This window comes from Sus scrofa, chromosome 1 (genome assembly GCF_054392235.1).
Source record: "Sus scrofa isolate SSC_HxYL_T2T_F1_AM1 chromosome 1, Sscrofa_HxYL_maternal_Yorkshire_Landrace_v2.0, whole genome shotgun sequence".
Lineage (NCBI taxonomy): Eukaryota > Metazoa > Chordata > Mammalia > Artiodactyla > Suidae > Sus > Sus scrofa.
Genome location: NC_139383.1, coordinates 103,267,931 through 103,292,304, shown reverse-complemented (window position 1 = coordinate 103,292,304; position 24,374 = coordinate 103,267,931).

Here is a 24,374-nt window from a genome sequence, read left to right as displayed (position 1 = left end):
GGTGCACATGAGAAGGCACTAAAGAAAATTGTAAAGGGGAAGTAGGGAGGAAAAGTAAGAAGCAGACTTTAAAATTTTCCAACTGAGCTTTCAGACACACTGATGTGCTGTGTTGTGAACTGTGTCACAGGTAATTTGCTATTAATAATACTGTACAAGTTAGTAGTTTACTCTTAAAATATATCAGAGTGGATTCAGGATTATTCCTATTATAACATTATTCACTCACATGAATTCTGTTATGCTTTTTTAGGAGGGAGAGGAAAGTTTTGATTACACTAGTGGTGGACTTCCATAAAACTCTCTTTATAAACATCTCAGCCCTTGATATGTTGGGTATGGATATCTCATTCCAGCTTTCACGTCTGTATGTGTGTGTGAGTACAGATGAGATTTATTGTTTTAGGAGACTTATAAAGATGTTAGACGCTCAAATCTTTGGGTTCGTCACTCCAGTGGTTCCAGTAGAGTAACTGCAGAATCTTTTGACTGTCATTTAGACTGTCAAGGATGCTAGCTTCCACAGCTTCCTTAGGCAGTGGGATAAACAATGGTTGAGAAGACATAAGATCTAAGTTTGCACTCTAATTTTGCTATTTACTAGTTGTGGACCCATATGCAAACCTTGATTTTCTTAATTACAATCTAGATGCCAAATTTCTGTTAAATATTTTTATTAAATTCTTAAATAATAAATTGCTTTTAAAAATGCTGTCAAAGGAGTTCCATTGTGGCACAGTGAGGTAAGGATCTGGTGGTGTCACTGCAGTGGCTTGGTCACTGCTATGGTGCAGGTTCGATCTGAGGCCTCAGAACTTCCACATGCCATGAGCACAGCTAAAAAATAAATGCTGTGTAAATCTTAGAGTGAGAGAGAACACATATATGTATTCTACATATAGATGGATCTACATATTCCAGATACACATATTCTATATACAGATATAGGTCTATATATTCCAGACATTGGTAAGTTTTCCGTGTCTTTGTATAGATATATAGAAAGAATATAAATGTGTAATATATACATGCTTGGGGTAGAAACTAGAAATTTGGGGATTTATAAATTTAAAAAATTCTAATAAAAGGAATTATCAATACTTTAAAACTACATCTGTTATAATTATCTATTCTTAGGGAGGTACTCCACACAACTGATGACAGGTGAATATTCATAACCTCTCCATGAATGATACTAGTGCATTGAAATAAAATATTAATGTCTTAAATGTAATAGTGAGATTGATGAATATGTTGTATTGAAAATGTATTTTTAGAATTGCTATTCAAATCATTTTAAGGGCCTTCAAGCATGTGATATTTTCTTTCACATTCTGTGGACCAGTCTCACTGGGTCTCATTGGGTTTCCTTCAACTGCTCCTCAGAACAAGATCTCTCCACTTATAGGGTCTTCTGTACATGCTGTTCCCTCCACCTGATCTGTACTCTCTACTCCCTTAAAATATACACATCTCACCTGACAGTTATGTTTCAGATCTCATACCCATTTACTTCCCTGAATAGGTCAAATCTATCTTCTAGCTCCTCAGTTTTCTGCTGTTACCAACACTGTTTTCTCCTTTCTTGTGCTTATCACAGTTGTAAACTTAGATTTGTTTTACTTCAACCATTTATTTTCTACCCCAGTAGTCTATTATAATTGCCATAAGTTCAGAGAGTAAGTCTGCTTTGCTCCCTTCAGTTTTCCAAAATCCTCACTCAGTACTTAGTATGTTAGAGGAATGCTGAATGTGAATGTTGATGGAAAGGATAGCTTGCTCCTGCTTCCCCAGTGGCTCAACTGGGGTTATCCAAAACAGTGCAATGTTTAAGGAATTAGCCATCATCCACTTCATTAGGTTCACGTGCCTCTATTATGTCCCTGTTTCAGACCAGATCATGGGATATAGTTTTTAGTGAGAGATGGATCATTGAGGTGAAACTGAGATGAGTAGAATTTATTTATTTATTTATTTATTTATTTATTTATATATTTTTATTTTATTTTCCCACTGTACAGCAAGGGGATCAAGTTATCCTTACGTGTATACATTACAATTACATTTTTTTCCCCACCCTTTGTTCTGTTGCAACATGGGTATCTAGACAAAGTTCTCAATGCTACTCAGCAGGATCTCCTTGTAAATCTATTCTAAGTTGTGTCTGATAAGCCCAAGCTCCAGATCCCTCCCACTCCCTTCCCCCCATCAGGCAACCACAAGTCATTTGAGATGAGTAGAATTTAAATCAGCAGAGACAAAAATCAGTGGGCATTCTAGATAGAGGAGAAACATATCAGAAAGATGAGTGAGAGTTTAAAGTCTAGTTCAGCGATAATGCTTCAATCACTTACTTAACATAACAGTTTGTGGGAAGTGATGTAAATAAGATGTACTTAGGGACATATGTAAGAATCATATTGAAAATAGTATTCTACACAAATCTGTGGTAGTTGGTTGCAATCTTGTGGGCAGTTGACAGCCGTTGGAATTTTGGTCGTGGTTTTAAAACTTGTAATTCTTCATAACTGTATTTGTAATCTTTCTATCCATAGTTTCACATACTTGAATATATGGTATCTTATTTAATACTCGCACTAGTCCTTTTAGTCTTATAACCTAGGAATCTGAAATTTAAGGAAATGAACTAAGTTGACCTAGGTCCTTATGTAGTAAAGAATAGAGCTAGAAGTTGAAACCTCTCTCCAAAATCTATCTCCAAAACCCAAGCTCTTAGTTTGAATGTGGAATTAATAGAAATAATTACTACAGGAGGATCTGAGATCTCTTCACTTTTCCCTGAAGAGCAGATTATGGACTCTGTATACCATCTGGTCACAGATCATAATAGTCTTCTGCATCTGGAGGAGTTGCAAATTCAGTTTAATAAATTTGAATTTAAAAGAACGTGGTTTGTTAAAACTATGATTTTACCATTCAAGCAAAAAGGGAAAGCAGACATTACAGGCTTAGGAATTATTAACACTTGTCCTAACTCTGTTGCCATCATTTGTTATCTATTGGACTTTGGGCAAGTTGCTGCTCTTTGGCCTACTGTTTCCTTGCCCATAAAAAGATCAGTTTCAGCTAGAATTGTTCCAAGATTCTATATCATATTCCTTTGTGTTTCACAATAAAAATTCTTGGTCTCAAGTCTAACTCCAGCCTCTGCAACAGAGGTACATAGGCTTTGATCAGCTTCTTGCAGATGTAACTCCTTAAGGCCATGCTGAGTACCTCCCCCTTCCTGCCCTAGGCCTTTGTTTACACTAGAACATGTTTGCAGGACACTGCCTGGTATTTAGTATGCACAACCTGGAAGTCTACTTTTATTCATTTAGGAGATGATTCTGAATGTAATTGACAGCCTCCCCCATGACTCCTGCAGAACTGAGAGTATGTGGTCTGGTGATGGTCAGCTCAACATGTTCTTTGATGGTTTTCACTCCGTTCATGTTCATTCCCCCTCTTTCTCATTCTCTTTGTCTCAGGTTCTGGTTTGGTGGGGAGTCACACTAAAGCTTATTTAGGCTGATTCCCCAATCAAGGTTGCTGACTCTAAGATCTAGTAGAAATGACTCTATGGATATCTCCTTGATGGGACTGAGAGGGCTAGATGAATTCCTGAGAGCCTTTTCACACTTTTCATGGAAACTTGTGAAAGTTGCTAAAATAATTATTGGATACCGTTTTAATCAGATTTAAATTTTTAGTGAAGTCAGGGAGGATGAAAAAAAAATTAAAGGGATTACTATAATAACCATCAGCAATGACAATGTCACTTTCTAAAATCAGTTGGAACTAGATTCTGAACTGATAACTTTATTTCCAAGGCTTTGTAATCTTTAAGAGAAAATTACAAAATATCTAAGAAATTTATATTTTCATATTATTTTCCTTTAAGTTTATTTCCTAATAAATGCATACTATTGTGAGATTTCATAAGCAAATATTCAAAATCCAGTAACAGATTTGATGAGGTGGTGATGAAGTTAATATGGAGACCATGTAAATATAGGAGGGAATGAATGAAATTTAGAAGAAGATGGGAAGAAGATAGAATAAATGTGATTCTGCTCAAGGTTCTGGAATCCCTCAAGACAATTTTTTGAGGCTTCATTGACTTCATTAAATTGCTGTTATCCCCAAATGCCAGATAATACCTTCCTCATAAGTAAGCCCTCAAATACATTTCAAATGAAAATAGTTAAGTGGAAAGAGTATTTGCATTGCATGTCATTAAGTTCATGAATCTCTGTTTACATATACATAAAATGAGGTTGTTGGATTACTAAGAGATCATTTGACTCTCCAAATGAGAAATCAGATTTTAGAAAATAAAAGTCTATGTGTTCAGATACCACTGCTCTCTCTGTTGCTGGTGTTTTCATGCAGGTGCATGTGTCTTTTTCAAGGAAAGTATTGTCTGGATATATGCCCAAGAGTGGGATTGCTAAGATATCTAAGACACCTCCATACTGTTCTCCGAAGTGGTTGTACCAGCTTACTTTCCCACCAACAGTGCAGGAGGGTTCCCTTTATCCACATCCCCTCCAGCACTTGTTATTTGTGGACTCATTAATGATGACCATTCCGACTGGTATAAGATGGTATCTCGTGGTAGTTTTGATTTGCATTTCTCTAATAATCAGGGATACTGAGCCTTTTTTTCATGTGCTTGTTGGCCCTCTATACATGTTCCTTGGAGAAATGTCTATTCAGGTCTTGGGCCCATTTTTTATTGGGTTGTTGGGTTTTTTTGCTGTTGAGTGGTATAAACTGTTTGTATATGTCAGAGATTAGGCCCTTGTCACTTGCATCATTTGAAACTATATTCTCCCACTCTGTAAGTGGTGTTTTTGGTTTCGTTTTGGTTTCCTTTGCTGTGCAAAAGCTTGTCAGTTTGATTAGGTCCCATTGGTTTATTTTATTTTATTTTATTTTTTTTATTTTATTTTCCCACTGTACAGCAAGGGGGTCAGGTTATCCTTACATGTATACATTACAATTACAGTTTTTCCCCAACCATTTCTTCTGTTGCAACATGAGTATCTAGACATAGTTCTCAATGCTATTCAGCGGGATCTCCTTGTAAATCTATTCTAGGTTGTGTCTGATAAGCCCAAGCTCCCGATCCCTCCCACTCCCTTCCCCTCCCATCAGGCAACCACAAGTCTCTTCTCCAAGTCCATGATTTTCTTTTCTGAGGAGATGTTCATTTGTGCTGGATATTAGATTCCAGTTATAAGTGATATCATATGGTATTTGTCTTTGTCTTTCTGGCTCATTTCACTCAGTATGAGATTCTCTAGTTCCATCCATGTTGCTGCAAATGGCATGATGTCATCCTTTTTTATGGCTGAGTAGTATTCCATTGTGTATATATACCCCATCTTCCGAATCCAATCCTCTGTCGATGGACATTTGGATTGTTTCCATGTCCTGGCTATTGCGACTAGTGCTGCAATGAACATGCGGGTGCATGTGTCTCTTTTAAGTAGAGCTTTGTCCGGATAGATGCCCAAGAGTGGGATTGCAGGGTCATATGGAAGTTCTATGTATAGATTTCTAAGGTATCTCCAAACTGTTCTCCATAGTGGCTGTACCAGTTTACATTCCCACCAGCAGTGCAGGAGGGTTCCCTTTTCTCCACAGCCCCTCCAGCACTTGTTATTTGTGGATTTATTAATGATGGCCATTCTGACTGGTGTGAGGTGGTATCTCATGGTAGTTTTGATTTGCATTTCTCTTATAATCAGTGATGTTGAGCATTTTTTCATGTGTTTGCTGGCCATCTGTGTGTCTTCTTTGGAGAAATGTCTATTCAGATCTTTTGCCCATTTTTCCATTGATTGATTGGTTTTTTTGCTGTTGAGTTGTATAAGTTGATTATATATTCTAGAGATTAAGCCCTTGTCCGTTGCATCATTTGAAACTATTTTCTCCCATTCTGTAAGTTGTCTTTTTGTTTTCTTTTGGGTTTCCTTTGCTGTGCAAAAGCTTTTCAGTTTGATGAGGTCCCATGGGTTTATTTTTGCTCTAATTTCTATTGCTTTGGGAGACTGACCTGAGAAAATATTCATGATGTTGATGTCAGAGAGTGTTTTGCCTATGTTTTCTTCTAGGAGTTTGATGGTGTCCTGTCGTATATTTAAGTCTTTCAGCCATTTGGAGTTTATTTTTGGGCATGGTGTGAGGGTGTGTTCTAGTTTCATTGCTTTGCATGCAGCTGTCCAGGTTTCCCAGCAATGCTTGCTGAATAGACTTTCCTTTTCCCATTTTATGTTCTTGCCTCCCTTGTCAAAGATTAATTGACCATAGGTGTCAGGGTTAATTTCCGGATTCTCTATTCTGTTCCATTGGTCTGTCTGTCTGTTTTGATACCAGTACCACACTGTTTTGATGACTGTGGCTTTGTAGTATTTCTTGAAGTCTGGGAGAGTTATGCCTCCTGCTTGGTTTTTGTTTCTCAGGATTGCTTTGGCAATTCTGGGTCTTTTGTTGTTCCATATAAATGTTTGGATTGTTTGTTCTAGTTCTGTGAAAAATGTCCTGGGTAATTTGATAGGGATTGCATTGAATCTGTAGATTGCTTTGGGTAGTATGGCCATTTTCACAATATTGATTTTTCCAATCCATGAACATGGAATATCTTTCCATTTCTTTACATCTTCTTTAATTTCTTTGATTAAGGTTTTATAGTTCTCGGCATTAAGGTCCTTTACCTCTTTGGTCAGGTGTATTCCGAGGTATTTGATTTTGTGTGGTACAATTTTAAAAGGTATCGTATTTTTGTATTCCTTTTCTAATGTTTCATTGCTGGTATACAGAAATGCAACTGACTTGTGAATGTTAATCTTATATCCTGCCACTTTGCTGAATTTATTAATCAGTTCAAGGAGTTTTGGGGTTGAGTCCTTAGGGTTTTCTAGGTATAGAATCATGTCATCTGCATACAGTGACAGTTTGATCTCTTCTCTTCCTATATGGATGCCTTTGATTTCTTTTGTTTGTCTAATTGCTGTGGCTAAGACTTTCAAAACGATGTTGAAGAGCAGTGGTGAGAGTGGGCATCCCTGTCTTGTTCCAGATTGGAGTGAGAAGGCTTTCAGTTTTTCCCCATTGAGGATTATATTTGCTGTGGGTTTCTCATAAATGGCTTTGATTATATTCAGGAATGTTCCTTCTATACCCACTTTGGCGAGGGTCTTGATCATGAATGGATGTTGAACTTTGTCAAATGCTTTTTCTGCGTCTATTGAGATGATCATATGATTTTTGACCTTTTTTTTGTTAATGTGGTGTATGATGCTGATTGATTTGCGTATGTTGAACCATCCTTGTGAACCTGGGATGAACCCAACCTGGTCATGGTGTATAATTTTTTTGATATGTTGTTGGATTCGGTTGGCTAAGATTTTGTTGAGAATTTTTGCATCTATATTCATCAAAGATATTGGCCGATACTTTTCTTTTTTGGTGGTATCTCTGCCTGGTTTTGGAATGAGGGTGATGGTGGCCTCATAAAATGTCTTTGGGAGTATTCCTTCTTCTTCAACCTTTTGAAAGAGTTTAAGGAGGATGGGCACCAATTCCTCTTTATATGTTTGATAAAATTCACCTGTGAAGCCGTCTGGTCCTGGGCTTTTATTTGTAGGGAGTGATTTTATGACCTCTTCAATTTCATTTCTAGTGATCGGTCTGTTCAGTTGGTCTGTTTCTGCTTGATTCAGTTTTGGCAGGCTGTAAGATTCTAGAAAATTGTCAAACTTATTGCCATATGGTTGTTCATAGTATTCTCTTATGGTTTTTTGTATTTCTGCTGTATCCATTGTGACGTCTCCTTTTTCATTTATAATTTTGGTTATTTGGGTTCTTTCTCTCCTCTTTTTAGTGAGTCTGGCCAGGGGTTTGTCCATTTTGTTTAGCTGTCCAAAGAACCAGCTCTTGGTTTTATTAATTTTCTCTCTTGTTTTTTGAGTCTCTATTTTATTGATTTCTTCTTTGATCTTTATAATTTCCTTCCTTCTGCTGACTTTAGGACTTTTTTGTTCTTCTTTTTCTAATTCATTTAGGTGGAGGGTTAAGTTGTCAATTTGGGATCTTTCTTCTTTTTTGAGAAAGGCCTGTATTGCTATAAATTTCCCTCTGAGCACTGTTTTCGCAGCATCCCATAGATTTTGAGAGGTTGTGTCTTCATTATCATTTGTTTCAAGGTATTTTTTAATTTCCTTCTTGATTTCCTCATTGACCCATTGGTTTTTTAGTAGCATGTTGTTTAGTCTCCATGGAGTAGGTTTTTTCTCTTTGCTTTTCCCGTGGTTGATTTCTAATTTCAAGGCATTGTGGTCAGAGAAGATACTTGAGATAATTTCTATGCTCCTAAATTTATTGAGATTCGCTTTATGTCCCAATATGTGGTCGATTCTTGAGAATGTTCCATGAGCATTTGAGAAGAATGTGTATTCTGATTTTTTTGGATGTAGTGTCCTGAAGATATCAATTAAGTCTAACTTTTCTATTGTTTCCTTTAGGATCTCTGTTGCTTTATTGGTTTTCTGTCTAGAGGATCTGTCCATTGATGTGAGGCGGGTATTTAGGTCTCCTACTATGATTGTATTCTCATCAATATCTCCCTTTATGTCTGTTAATATTTGTTGTATGTATCTGGGTGCTCCTATGTTTGGGGCATATATGTTGATGATGGGGCATATATATCCTCTCCTTGGATGGATCCCTTAATCATTAAATAGTGTCCTTCTTTGTCTTTCTTTATGTCTTTTGTTTTAAAGTCTATTTTGTCTGATATGAGCATTGCGACTCCTGCTTTTCTGTCATGTCTATTGGCATGAAATACTTTTTCCCAGCCTTTCACTTTCAATCTATATGTATCTTTTGTCCTAAGGTGAGTTTCTTGTAGGCAGCATATTGAAGGTTTTTGCCTTTTTATCCACTCAGCCATTCTGTGTCTTTTGATTGGGGCATTCAGTCCATTGACATTTAAGGTGATAACTGATAGATGATTATTTATTGCCATTTGATCCTCGTGTTCCAGTTGATTCTATGGTTCTCCATTCTTCTTTTTTTTTTTTTTTTTTTTTTTTTTGGTTGGATGGTCTCCTGTTATTATCTGCTTGAGTGTATTTTTTTTTCATTTTTTGCAAATGCAATATTTGGTTTTGGCTTGTGGTTGCCCTGTTTTTTAAGTATGCTAACCCCTTCCCATAATTGTGTGTTTTAGCCTGATGGTCCTGTAAGTTCAAACACTTCATTATTATATTAAAATTAAGAAGAGAGACATACATACAAACAAAAAGGATTATTTACCTCCTAACATCCCTTGCCCACATTTTATGGTTTTGATGACTCTTTTATTTTTTTCTTTTTAATTTTATTTTGTTTGAAGCATGTTCATGATTAAATCTGTATGCTGGCTTATTTGAGTGACTGCTCTCTGATTGCGGTTTCCTCAGTCCTAGTTCTTCCTCTTCTTCTTCTTCTTTTTTTTTTTCTTTTCTTTTTTCTTCCCTTTCCTTCCTTTCTTTTTGGTTTAGAGAAGCCCTTTCAATATTTCCTTTAACCTGGGTTTTGTGTTGCTGTATTCTTTAAGTTTTTGTTTGTTGGGAAAAATTTTTATTTCCCCTTCTCTTTTAAATGATATTCTTGCTGGATAGAGTATTCTAGGTTGCATATTTTTCCTTTTAGCACTTTAAATATCTCTTGCCATTCCCTCCTGGCCTGTAGTGTTTCTGTAGAGAAATCAGCTGATATTCTTATGGGGGTTCCCTTGTAGGTAACATTCTGTTTTTCTCTTGCTGCCTTTAGGATCCTCTCTTTATCACTAACTTTTGCCATTTTTATTATGATGTGTCTTGGTGTGGGTCTGTTTGGGTTCAGTTTGTTTGGGGCCCTCTGTGCTTCTTGTATCTTGAATCCAGTATCCTTTAGATTTGGGAAGTTTCCAGCGATAATTTCTTCAAATATATTTTCCATTCCCTTATCTTTTTCTACTCCTTCTGGAATTCCTATTATGCGTAGATTGGCCCGCTTTATATTATCCCATAGGTCTCTTATATTGCTTTCCAGTTTTTTGATTCAGTTTTCTGTCTGTTGACCAGATTGAGTGATTTCCATTATTCTATCTTCCATATCACTGATTCGTTCTTCTGCATTATTCATTCTGGTTTTTACTGCCCCTAGTTCAGTTTGCATCTCTGCAAATGAATGTTCTAGTTTTTCTTGGCTCCTCCTTATATTTTCTAGTTCCTTTCTGAGGGTATCTGCATTACTGTTCATATCTTCTCTTAATTCCTTCAGTATTTTCAGTATTTCTCTTTTGAATTCCAGGTCTGTCTGACTGCAGAGATCTGTTTCATTGTTGACTGTTTTAGGTGAGTTCTCCTGTTGGTTTGACTGGGGGTGGTTTCTCAGCTTCTTCATCTTGCTTGTTGTTTTCTTTCTCCTGAGGGAGTTGTACTCTCCGTTATCGGGTAGTTTTTGCCTTGTCACTGCCGTGGAATATTTCCTGAGGGCTGGTGTTGTTGGTCAATCTTTTTTGAGGCAGTGTGGCTTTTCTGGAGTGTTGATGGGACTAACAGTGTTTCTTTGAAGCAAAGGAGGACTTCCTGAGGGCAGACAGGACTGGGAGGTCCACCCCACGATGGTAGCAGATTTCACTTGGTTCTCAGCACCCCCTGGGGTCTTGGGCAGGTAGCAGGGCCTTTGGAGACTCAAGAGGCTCCTCCCCAGGGCAGCCCGATTCAGAAAGACCGTCTGAGATCTTTTCCCAAGTCGGCCAGGCTTGTTGCAGCTTTTTTGGGCTCCAGGGGGTCCTGCGTGGAGCTGGCAGTCCTATGCAGCTGGTCCACTAGGTCTCAGCATTCCCTGGGGGCTTGGGCGGGTAGCAGGGCCCTTGGAGACTCAAGAGGCTCCTCCCCAGGGCAGCCCGATTCAGAAAGACCGTCTGAGATCTTTTCCCAAGTCGGCCAGGCTTGTTGCAGCTTTTCTGGGCTGCAGGGGGTCCTGCGTGGAGCTGGCAGTCCTATGCAGCTGGTCCACTAGGTCTCAGCACCCCTTGGGGTCTTGGGCGGGTAGCAGGGCCTTTGGAGACTCAAGAGGCTCCTCCCCAGGGCAGCCCGATTCAGAAAGACCGTCTGAGATCTTTTCCCGATTCGGCCAGGCTTGTTGCAGCTTTTCTGGGCTGCAGGGGGTCCTGCGTGGAGCTGGCAGTCCTATGCAGCTGGTCCACTAGGTCTTAGCACCCCCTGGGGTCTTGGGCGGGTAGCAAGGCCCTTGGAGACCCAAGAGGCTCCTCCCCGGGGGAGCCCGTCTCAGAAAAACCGTCGGAGAATTAGGCCGATCTATTCACGGCCTGGCTAGGCTTGTTCTAGCTTTTCTGGGCTGCAGGCCTTTTCTCGGGGGCTGGTGCTGTTTGGTGCTGCTCTGTGGAAGTGTAGCCCCTCCAAAGGGCAAGCAGGCCTGTGCAGGGAGAGCCCCTGCGGTGGTAGGCTTCAGGCAATTGTTGAGGCCAGCCCTCCTGGATGGCAGGCAGCCCCAGGTTCCGCGAGAGCGTAGGGGGTGGCAGGGGTGGGGGGAGGGAATGCACTGGGAAGCACAGCTTTCTGCTAGCTAGCGGGCCTGTAAGCTTGCTGTGGCGTGGGGGGGTATTCTATGGGAACCCACCCCTTCTTCTCTCCCCTCCCCAGCACAGGCACAGACCAGGCTCTTCTCCCAGGTTCCCTCTGAGGCGGCTTTCCACTTCCCCGCCCCTAGAGTATTGCTCCCTTCCTCTGCGACAGCTTTGTTTTCTAGTCTCCCAGGCAGTCTCTGCCCCGTCAACTGGTTTCTAGACCTCCCAAGCAGTTTCCGCTCTTCCCCGCCCCCCTAGCCCGGGGACTAATCTCTGGAGCCGAGGTCTCGGTGCCCAGCCCCCACCCAGGCGTCCCCCGGCCCTTTCCCGGGGACTAACCTCTGGAGCCGAGGATTCGGTGCCCAGCCCCCACCCAGGCTTCTCAATTTTTGGTGACTGTGCCCGTAGTTCAGATGGTCCGTTGGGTTCTTGATCCGTTTTTCCGTACTCCGACTTACTGCTACACTCTTCTCTGCATCTGGGGATTCCTCCGGTTCGTTTGATCTTTCGCCCGGTAGGTGACTTTCCAGGGTGCGGGATCCCTTTCTCCTCCGCAGTTCCCTTTCGGGAGCACCCGTCCCGCTGGGATTCACCTTCTCTCACTCTCCTCTTTTCTCCCATTCTGCCCAATAATGTCACGAACTTCTTGCCATTATTGGAGTTTAGGTTCCTCTGCCAGCGATTGGTTGCTGTTCTGTGCGAGTCATTTCTTCTGTAGATGTGCTTTTTTTGTTGTGTTTGTGGGAGAGGGCGAGCGTGTCCCCCTACTCCTCCGCCATCTTGTCCTCTCTCTGGTCCCATTGGTTTATGTTTGCTTTTATCTCAGTTGCTTTGGGAGACTGACCTGAGAAAACATTTGTAAGGTTGATGTCAGGGAATGTTTTGCCCATGTTCTCTTCCAGGAGTTTGATGGTGTCTTGTCTTAGATTTAGGTCTTTCAGCCATTTTGAGTTTGTTTTGGTGCATGGTGTGAGGGTGTGTTCTAGTTTCATTGCTTTGCATGCAGCTGTCCAGGTTTCCCAGCAATACTTGCTGAAAAGACTGTCTTTTCCCCATTTTATGCTCTTGCCTCCTTTGTCAAAGATTAATTGACCGAAGGTGTCTGGGTTTATTTCTGGGTTCTCTAGTCTGTTCCATTGGTCTGTCTGTCTGTTTTGATACCAGTACCACACTGGTTTGATGACTGTGGCTTTGTAATATTTTTTGAAGTCTGGGAGAGAGACGCCTCCTGCTTGGTTTTTGTTCCTCAGAATTGCTGTGGCCATTCTGGGTCTTTTGTGGTTCCATATACATTTTTGGATTGTTTGTTCTAGTTCTGTGAAAAATGTCATGGGTAATTTGATGGGGATTGCATTGACTCTGGAGATTGCTTTGGGTAGTATGGCCCTTTTTACAGTATTACCTTTTCCAACTGAGGAGCATGGAATATCTTTCCATTTCTTTACATCTTCTTTAATTTCCTTGATTAATGGTTTCTAGTTCTCAGCATATAGGTCCTTTTCCTCCTTGGTCAGGTGTATTCCCAGGTATTTGATTGGGGGGGGGGCCGCAATGATAAGAGATAGTGTGTTTTTGTATTCCATTTCTACTCTGTCATTGTAGTGTACAGAAATGGGACTGATTTCTGAAGGTTGATCTTATATCCTGGTACGTTGCTGAATTTGTTGATCAGTTCACGTAGTTTCGGGGTTGAGTCCTTAGGGTTTTCTATATATAGTATCATGTCATCTGCATACAGTGACAGGTTTAGCTCTTCTCTTCCTATTTGGATGTCTTTAATTTCTTTTGCTTTTCCGATAGCTGTGGCTAGGTTGACTAACAACGGTGAGAGTGGGCATCCCTGTCTTGTTCTAGATTTTAGTGGGAAGGCTTTCAGCTTTTGTCCATTGAGTATTGTATTTGCTTTGGGTTTGTATAAATGGCTTTAACTGTGTTCAGGAATGTTCCCTCTATACCCACTTTGGTAAGAGTTTTTATCATGAGGGGATGATGGGCTTTGTCAAATGCTTTTTTGGCATCTATTGAGATGATCTTGTGGTTTTTGGCTTTTCTTTTGTTAATGTGGTGTATGACGTTGATTGACTTGGGTATGTTGAACCATCCTTGTGAACCTGGGATGAATCCCACCTGGTCATGGTATATGATCTTTTTGATATGTTGTGGGATTTGGTTAGCTAAAATTTTGTTGAGAATTTTTGCGTCTATATTCATCAAAGAGATTGGCTGAGGGTTTTCTTCTTTGGTGGTGTTTTTGTCTGGTTTTGGAATGAGGGTGCTGGTGGCATCATAGAATGTCTTTGGGAGTGTTCCTTCTTCTTCAACCTTTTGAAAAAGTTGAAGGAGGATGGGTCCAAGTTCCTTGTTGAATGTTTGGTAGAATTTGCCTGTGAAGCCATCTGGTCCTGGACGTTTATTAGTAGGGAGTGTTTTTTTTATGACATATTCAATTTCATTTCAAGTGATTGGTCTGTTCATTTGATCTGTTTCTTCTTGATTCAGTTTTGGCAGGCCGTACGTTTCTAGAAAGTTGTCCGTTTCTTTGAGGTTGTCAAATTTGTTGGCGTATTATTGCTGATAGTATTCTTGCATGGTTTTTTGTATTTCAGTAGTATCCATTGCGACGACTCCTTTTGCATTTCTTGTTGTGTTTATTTGGGTCTTTTTCTCTCATCTTCTTGGTGAGTCTAGCCAGAGGTTTGTCTATTTTGTCTACCTTTTCCAAAAGCCAGCTCTTGGTTTGATTGATTTTGTCTATTGTTTTTTGAATCTCTATTTCATTGATTTCCTCTTTGATCTTTATGATTTCCTTCCTTCTGCTGACTTAAAGTTTTGCTTGTTCTTCTTTTTCTAATTCATTTAGGTGGTGGGCTAAGTTGTCGATTGGAGATTTTTCTTCTATTTTGAGGAAGGCCTGTTTGCTATGAACCTCCCTCTGAGCGCTGCTTTTGCAGCATCCCATAGATTTTGAGTGGTTATGTCTTCCTTATCATTTGTGTCCAGGTACTTTTTAATTTCCTTCTTGATTCCCTCATTGACCCATTTGTTTTTTAGGAGCATGTTGTTTAGTCTCCAGGTAGAAGGTTTTTTTCTCATTTCTTTTCCTGTGGTTGATTTCTAGTTTCACGCCATTGTGGTCAGAGAAGATGCTTGAAATAATTTCCATACCCTTAAAGTTGTTGAGGTTAGCTTTGTGACCAAATATGTGGCCAATTCTGGGGAATGTTCCATGTGCCCTTGAGAAGAATGTGTATTCTAATTTTTTTTGGATGTGATGTCCTGAAGATGTTGATTAAGTCTCATTTTCTGTTCTTTCTTTTAGGATCTCTGTTGCTTTATTTCTTTTCTGTCTAGAGGTTCTGTTCATTGATGTGAGTGGGGTGTTAACGTCTCCTAATATGATTGTATTCCCATCAATTTCTCCCATCATGTCTGTCACTATTTGTTGTAGGCATCTGGGTACTCCTATATTAGGGGCATATGTATTGATGATTGTAATATCCTCTTCTTGAACGCATCCTTTAAGCACTAAATAGTGTTCTTCTTTGTCTGTCTTTGTGGCCTTCGTTTTAAAGTCTATTTTGTCTGAGTATTGCAACTCCTGTTTTCCTGTCTGGTCCATTGGCCTGAAGTATCTTTTCCCATCTCCTCACTTCCAATCTATATGTATCCTTTGCCCTGAGGTAAGTCTCTCGTAGGCAGCAGATTGCTGTCTTTGCTATTTTATCCCTTCTGCCCCTCTGTGTCTTTTGACTGAAGCATTCAGTTCATTCACATTTAAGGTGATTATTGATAGATGTGTATTTATTGCCGTTTTAAGCCTTGTTTTCCAGTTGACTCTATGTTTCTCTTTTCTTCTTTTCTTTTTCTTTCTTTTTTTTTTCTCGTTTGGATGGTTTCCATTTATTTTATACTTGACTATTTATTTTTCTTTTCAGTTTTTGTGAACGTAATGTTTGGCTTTGATTTGTGGTTGCCCTCGTTTTTACGTATGTTAACCCTTTCCTATATCTGCTTACTTTAGGCTGATAATCATGTAGGCTCAAACACATCCCTAAAAAAATAAGAAAGAATCTAATTTTTCTTACTTCTGTTGCCCACATTGTATGATTTTGATGTCTTTTTCTTTTAGCATCTTCATGGTTAGGTCTGTGTGCTGGCTTATTTAAGTGGCTGCTTTCCAAATGTGGCTTCCTCCATCCTAGATCTTCCTCTTTTTTTTTTAATTTAGAGAAGCCCTTTCAATATTTCTTTTAGAATGGGTTTCACATTGCTGTACTCTTTTAGCTTTTGTTTGTTGGGGAAGTTCTTTATTTCCCCTTCTATTTTAAATGGTATTCTTGCTGGATAGAGTATTCTAGGTTGCAGATTTTTTTCCTTTCAGCACTTTAAATATCTCTTGCCATTCCCTCCTGGCCTGTAGTGTTCCTGTGGAGAAGTCATCTGATAGCTTTATGGGGGTTCCCTTATACTTAATGCTTTACTTTTCTCTTGCTGCCTTTGGAATGCTCTCTTTATCTTTAACTTTTGCCATTTTTATTATAATATGTCTTGGTGTGGGCCTGTTTGGGTTCAACTTGTTTGGGGCCCTCTGTGCGTCCCATATCTTGATATCAGTATCATTTGATTTGGAAAGTTTTCAGCCATAATTTCTTCAAATATGTGTTCAATCCCCTTTTCTTTTTCTTCTCCTTCTGGAATTCCTATTATGCATAGATTGGCCCTCTTTGTATTGTCCCATATGTCTCTTATATTGCTTTCATCTTTTTTTTTTTTTCATTTGGTTTTGTGTCTGCTATCCTGTTTGGGTGATTTCCAATATTCTGTCTTCCAAGTCACTAGTTCATTCATGTGCATCATTCATTTTGGTCTTTATTGCCTTTAGCTCAGTTTGTACGTCCGCAAATGTATTTTCTAGTTTATCTTGGCTGCTCCTTATATTTTCTAGTTCCTTTCTGAGGGAATCTGCATTACTGCTCATGTCCTCCCTTAATTCCTTTAGTATTTTCACTATCTCCCTTTTGAACTCCAAGTATGTCAGTCTGTAGAGGTCTATTCCATTGTTGATTGCTTTAGGTGAGTTCTCCTGTTGTTTCAACTGGGAATGGTTTCTGATCTTCTTCATCCTGCTTGTCTTTTTATTTTTCTGTGAAATTGGGGAAGCCAAACTGGTAGTTTGGCACTGTTCAGGGAGGTTTGGCAGGGATGGCTCCATGAAGATGTAGCATGGGCTCCAGGAGCTCATGCGGCTGCTGAGAGAGCTGAATTCGTGCAGTCAGTGCAGTGGTGCTGGGAGCATGTAAGGTTGTTGTCAGGGCCTGATCTGCATGGGCAGGGCACAGGTGCTGGACAGGAGCACTCAGCTCTCTACTAATCATTGGGCAATTGTGCACATTGGGGCCCAAGTTGTTTTATATTGTGGCCTTCCCTTCCTCCTCTCCCCTTCCCAGCAGTGGTGCCTTGCCTCTCCTGCATGTCTGGACCTTCTCCTGGGTTTTCTCTGCTGTGGCACTCCACTCCCCAGCCCTTAGAATACTACTCCTTCTTCCCTTAGGCTGTCTCCACACCACCAACCCCAGCCCGCTCCCTGGGACTAACCTCTGGATCCTAAGTCTCAGCGCCCAGCCCCCATCAAGCATCTTCAGTCTGGTTATCTGTGCCTGTGGTTCAGATGGTCTGTGCAGCTCTCACGCTTCTTTTTGGATCTCAGACCTGCCACTGTGCTTTTCTCTGTTCTTGGAGTTCCCTCTGACTTGGCTGATCTTCCCATTGGTTAGGTAGCTTCCCTTTCTCTTTCAGAGATCCCTCATGGGAGTGTTAGACACCTCCTGATTCCTTTTCTCTCACTCTCTCTCTTTTATTTTTTTGTTCTACACAGTTCTGTCAAGAGTTTCTTGCCCTTTTTGGAGGTTTAAATTCTTCTGCCAGCATTCAGTTTATATTCTGTGCAAATCATTTTACCTGTAGATGTATTTTTTTAATGTGTTTTTGGGAGAGGGTGAGCCCGTCCTCTTACTCTTCTGCCATCTTGCAAGACCCCCTATTTGTCACTTATTTATTTAAGAAGTATTTCTTTATCACCTATTGTGTTCTAGGTATTGCAGTAGCAATATATCAATACATATATTAAAGGTTTTGACTTTAACATGTGTGATAGTTAATTTATATCAATTTGACTAACAGCAGGTTCACAGATTAAGTATTATTTCTGGCTCTGTCTAAATCTGAATGGCATTAGTATTTGAATCTGTGCACTCAGTAATGTTCTCAGTGTGAGTGGGCATCACCCAATCTGTTGAAAACAAAAGGTAAAGGAAGAAGGAATTTACCCTTTTTTCTTCTTGTCTGATTATTTAAGATAGGATATAAATTTCCTCCTGCCCTTGGAGTGGCTGGTTCTCAGGCTTTCAGACCAGAACTGGAAGCTATACACACCATCAGTTACCCTGGTTCTCAGGGATTCAGGCAAACTGAATTACACCTTGGGCTTGCAGACAGTAGGTCTGAGAACTTCTCAGCTTCTATAATTGCATGATCCAATTGATTGTAATAAATCATAGGGGGAAGGATCAAGATGGTAGAGGAGTAAGATGTTCCACTCATCTTCTCTCACAAACACATCAAAAAGACACATATACATGTAGAATGATTCTCACAGAATATGTACTGAATGCTGGCAGAAGAACTTAAACCTCTAAAAAAGTCAAGAAACCCTCCACATAACTGGGTAGAAACAAAGAAAAAAAGAGAGAGCGAGAGAGAAAGGGAAACAGGATGAGACTAGCATCCTGAGAGTGAGAGCTGCAAAAGAGAAAAAGAACTCATACCCTGGGAAACCACCTATCTGGTGGGGAGATCAGCTGAGACAGAGTGACCACAAAGTCTCTGAGAAAAGCCCAGCAGTGGGACTGAGGAGAGAAAAGCAGAGTGAGAGCCACACAAATCATCTGCACCACCACCCCAGACACCACAGGCTGAGATGCTCTGGCAGGGACTGGGCCCTGAAACTCAGGCTCTGGAAGTCAGTTATGGGGAGAGGAATAGTTTTGGCTGTGTGGAGAGAGCCTCAAGGACTAGGAAGTGATGTGCCATGGGCTGGGGAGTGAAACACCACAGCCAAGGGAACTGGGGAGGAGGTCTGGGTCTGCAGGAGAAGCAAGGCACCATTGTTGGGGAGGGCAAGGGAAGGAGGGGCAGAGTGCCATAGGAATTGCTTTCCTGTGCATGTGCAGGAACTCAGAGGCAGGGAGCATTTCACACAGGCTGTGGGTGGCAAGAAACCACTTGCTCAGTCTACAGGAGACTGGGTGCCTCTTGTTGGGGTACTGGTGCTGGGCACCTCTTGTGAGCGCTAAGAGCAGCAGGAGGCTAAGCATGACACTGCCTCTTGCATGATCTACAGGTGGTGGAGGCAAATTGCAGCAGTCATTTCAGAAACCCAAGGGAGGCATAGTCTTCCACCACTAGGGGGTTTGCAAACAGACTCCACTTGTGGACCCAGTCACCTCAGAGGTTGGCAAAAAAGAGGGCACAGCAACCAAGTACCACCTATTGTTGTTCTCACTCCCCTGGGAACACAACTGCCCTGCTGCTCCCACTGCCAAACACTCTGTGCATTGCCCACACATGTTTAGTCCATGCCACTTCCCAGGACCCAGAAACAAGGAGCAGCCTGTGCTGCATGGGCTAAGCAGGACAGGTTTCTTCTTGCATTGTCTGCAGGTGGTGGGGGCAAACCACTGCAGTTACCTGTGACTCCAGAAGTGGGTATGGCTCATCAACACTAGAGGTATGTGAACAGGCACCATGTGTTGCTCCAGTCACCTTAAAGGGAAACACAGAGGAGGGCATTTTGACCAAACACTACCTGTTGTTTCTTTCACTCCCCTGGGAACTCAAACATCCTGCCACTGCCATTGACAAATGCTCTGGACACCACATAAATTTCCCTGAGGCCCATGACAACTTCTCAGGGCCCTCCAACTAGGAGTAGTCTGCACCACCTTCTTGTAGGTCCATCCTACTGTCAACAACCAGGCACTGATTACTGGCCCTGCCCATTGCCTCCTTCTCCCAGGAAACATGCTCAGCACCCTGGGGATAAGAGCCAGCTGACACTGAAGAAAGAGACAGCAAATATCCAAACTTCCATGCCCAAAATAAATAGTAACACCCCACAAAATACAAAGGGGTGCTCTTGCTTAATAATAACTCTCCAAGACTACAGTTTGATTTCCCTAAACTCACAGAAAAAGAAAAATGTAAGCAAGATGAAGAAGCTCAGGAACCATTCCCAGTTAAAAGAACAGGAGAATGCACCTAAAGCAGCTAAAAATTAGAGACCTCTGCAATATAATAGTCTAATAGTTAAAAGGAAGATAGTGAAGATACTTAAGGAATTAGGGGTAAATATGAAGGAATTAAGAGCAGATAGAAAAAGTAATACAGATTACTTTAGAAAGGAACTAGAAAATATAAGGAGGAACCAAGAAAAATTAGAAAATTCATTTTAAGAGATACAAACTGAGCTAAAGGCACCAAAGAGCAGAATGAATAATGCAGGGGAATGAACTAGTGACTTGGAAGATGGAATAATGGAAATCACCCAAACAGGACAGTAGACAGAAACCCAAATAAAAAAACACAAAAGCAATATAAGAGATCTACAAAGCAGGCTAATCTATGCATAATAGGAATTCCAGAAGGATAAGAAAAAGAAAAGGGGATTGAACATATATTTGAAGAAATTTTGTCTGAAAAATTCCCAAATCTAAAAGAAATAGATATCAAGATACAGGAAGCACAGAGGGCCCCAAAGAAGTTGAGCCCAAGCAGGCCCATGCCAAGACATATTATAACAAAAAAGGCAAAAGTTAAAGAGAGGATTCTAAAGGCAGAAAGAGAAACACAAATTGCTAATTATAAGGGAACCCCCATAACTCTCGTAGCTGATTTCACTACAGAAACACCAAAGACCAGAAGATCAGCAAGATATAGTCAAAGTTCTAAAAGGCAAAATGTTTGCAGCCTAGAATACTCTACTCAGCAAGAATATCATTTAAAATAGAAGGAGAAATAAAAATTTCTCCAACAAACAAAATAGAGTACAACAATACTAAACCCATTCTAAAAGAAAGAATGAAAGAACTTCTCTAAATAAAAAAGAAGTAAGAAGAAATTGGATGTGGGAAATCACAACTCAAAGCAATCACTTAAATAAGCCAGCATACAGACCTAAAAAAAACTTACTGTAAAAGTGAGGATAAACACAAGGAGCAAAAGGACAAACATGAAGATGTTAACAAAGAATTTCAAGATCATACAATGTTGCAAAGGAAACTAAGAAAATCCACACTCTTTCTAAAAAATAGTGTGTTTGAGCCTATATAACTATCAGGCTAAAGCAAGAAGATATCGGAAGGAGTTAACATACTAGAAAAGCAGGTCAACCACAAATCAAAACCAAAGATTACATTTGCAAAAACTAAAAAGAAAAGTATACAAGCATAAAATAAATGGAAATCATCCAAACACAAAAGAAAGGAATAAAGGAGAAACATGGAATCAACTGGAAAAAAAGGTTTAAGATGAAAATAAATACATATGTATCAATAATTATCTTAAATGTCAGTGGACTGAATGCTACAATCAAAAGACACAGAGTGGCAGATTGGATAAAAAGCAAGAGCCTACAATATTCTCTCTACCTGAGACTTACCTTAGGGCAAATAAAACATACAGATTGAAAGTAAAGGGGATGGGAAAATATATTTCATGCCAATGGAAAAAACAGGAAAGCAAGAGTTGAAATACTCATATCAGACAAAATAGACTTTAAAATGTAGGCCATGAAGGAAGACAAAGAAGGACAGTATTTAATGATGAAAGGATCCATTCATGAAGAGGATATTACAATCATCAATATATCTACCCCTAATATAGGAGCACTCAGATACCTACAACAAATACTAACAGACATAAATTGATGGGATAAATTGATGGGAATACAATAAAAGTAGGAGACTTTAACATCACACTTACATCAATGGACAGTTTCTCTAGACAGAAAATGAACAAGGCAAGAAAGATCCTAAATGTCACAATAGAAAAGTTAGACTTAATTGACAGTTTCAGGACATTACATGCAAAGAAAAAAAAATGGAATATACCTTCTTCTCAAATGCACATGGAACATTCTCAAGGATTCATCACATACTGGGACCCAAAACTAACTACAAAAATAATAAAAGTATAAAGATTATTTCAAGTCTCTTCTATGAACACAATGGCATGAAACTAGAAAACAACCACAGGAAAAGAAAGGAGAAAAAAGCTGTCTACATGGAGACTAAACAACATGTTACTAATAAACTAAAATGTCAATGAGGAACTCAAAAAGGAAACTAAAAAATACTTTGAGACAAATGATAATGAAAACACAACCATTCAAAATCTATGGAATGCCATGAAAGAATTGCTTAGAGGGAAATTCATAGTGATACAGGCCTTCCTCAAAAAAGAAGAAAAATCTCAAATTGACAAATTAACCCACCACCTAAGTGAATTAGAAAAACAAGAACAAACAAAACCTAAATTCAGCAGAAGGAATGAAATCATAGAGATCAGAGAGGAAATCAATAAAATAGAGATTAAAAAACAATAGAAAACATCAATAAAACCAAGAGCTGGTTCTTTGAAAAGATAAACAAAATTGACAAAACTGTGGCCATATTCACCAAGAAGAGGAGAGAAAAAACCCAAATAAACAAAATAAAGAATAAAAGAGGAGAAATCTCAGTGAACACTACAGGAATCAAAATAACAAAACAAAACAAAACAAAACAAAACAAAAAACAACATAATCACTATGAACAATTACATGCCAACATATTTGACAACCTTGAAGAAATGGACAACTTTGTTTTGTTTTTTGTTTTTTTTTTTTACATTTCATGTATTTTTATTATTATTATTATTATTTTTTTTGTCTTTTTGCTGTTTCTTGGGCCACTCCCGTGGCATATGGAGATTCCCAGGCTAGGGGTCAAATCAGAGCTATAGGCACCGGCCTACACCAGAGCCACAGCAATGCGGGATCCGAGCCGTGTCTGCAGTCTACACCACAGCGCACGGCAATGCCGGATCATTAACCCACTGAGCAAGGGCAGGGACTGAACCTGCAACCTCATGGTTCCTAGTCAGATTCGTTAACCACTGCACCGTGATGGGAACTCCTGGACAACTTTCTTAAGACTTACAGCCCACCTAAACTGAATCAAGAAGAAATATATCAAATGCACAGATCAATAACTAGCAATGAAATTGAATATTTACTGAAAACACTCCCTAGAAACAAGAGTCCAGGACCAGATGGCTTCACAGGCGAATTCTACCAAACATTCAACGAGGAGCTTAGACCCATCCTCCTTAAAATTTTCCAAAAGGTTGAAGAAGAAGGGACACTGCCAAAGACATTCTATGATGTTACCCACCATAATTGTAATACCAAAACCAGACAAAGATACTACCAAAAAAGATAACTATAGGCCAAAATCTTTGATGAATATAGACACAAAAATTCTCAACAAAATTTTAGCCAACCAAAACCACCAACATATAAAAAAGATTGACCAAGTGAATTCATTCCAGCTCACAAGGATGGTTTAACATATGCAAATCAATCAATGTCATACACCACATTAACAAAAGAAAAGTCAAAACCCACATTATCATCTCCATAGAATCAGAAAAAAAAACATTTGACAAAGTCCAACATCCATTCATGATAAAAACTCTTACCAAAGTGGATATAGAGGGAACATAACATAATAAAAGTCATTTATGACCAACCCACAGCAAATATAACACTCAATGGAGAAAAGCTGAAAGCCTTCCCATTAAAATCTGGATCAAGACAAGGATGCCCACTCTCACCACTTTTGTTCAACAGAGTATTGGATGTCTTAGCCACAGCAAGCAGACAAACAAAATAAATAAATGCTATCCAAATTGAAAGAGAAGAGGTAAAATTGTCATTGTATGCAGATGATATGATACCATATATGGAAAACCCTAAGGACTCAACCCCAAAACTACTAGAACTGATCAATGAATTTAGTAAGGTAGCAGGATAAAAGACTAACATTCAGAAATCAATTGCATTTCTGTATACTAATTATGAAATATTAGAAAAAGAATATAAAAATATAATACCTTTTAAAATCACACCAAAAAATAAAATGTCATTCTTTTTTATGGCTGAGTAGTATCCCATTGTGTATATATACCATATCTTCCAAATCTAATCATCTGTCAATGGACATTTGGGTTGTTTCCATGTCCTGGCTATTGTGACTAGTGCTGCAATGAACATGCGGGTGCATGTGTCTCTTTTAAGTAGAATTTTGTCCGGGTATATGCCCAAGAGTGGGATTGTGGGGTCATATGGAAGTTCTATGTATAGATTTCTAAGGTATCTGCAAACTGTTCTCCATAGTGTCTGTACCAGTTTACATTCCCACCAACAGTGCAGGAGTGGTCCCTTTTCTCCACAACCCCTCCAGCACTTGTTACTTGTGGACTTATTAAGGAGGGCCATTCTGACTGGTGTGAGGTGGTATCTCATGGTTGCTGTACAGTGGGAAAAAATAAATTATAAAAAAATAAATAAAACATTAGGAATAAACCTGACCAAGGAGGTGAACGACTATATGCTGAAAACTTTAGAAAAATTAATCAAGGAAATTAA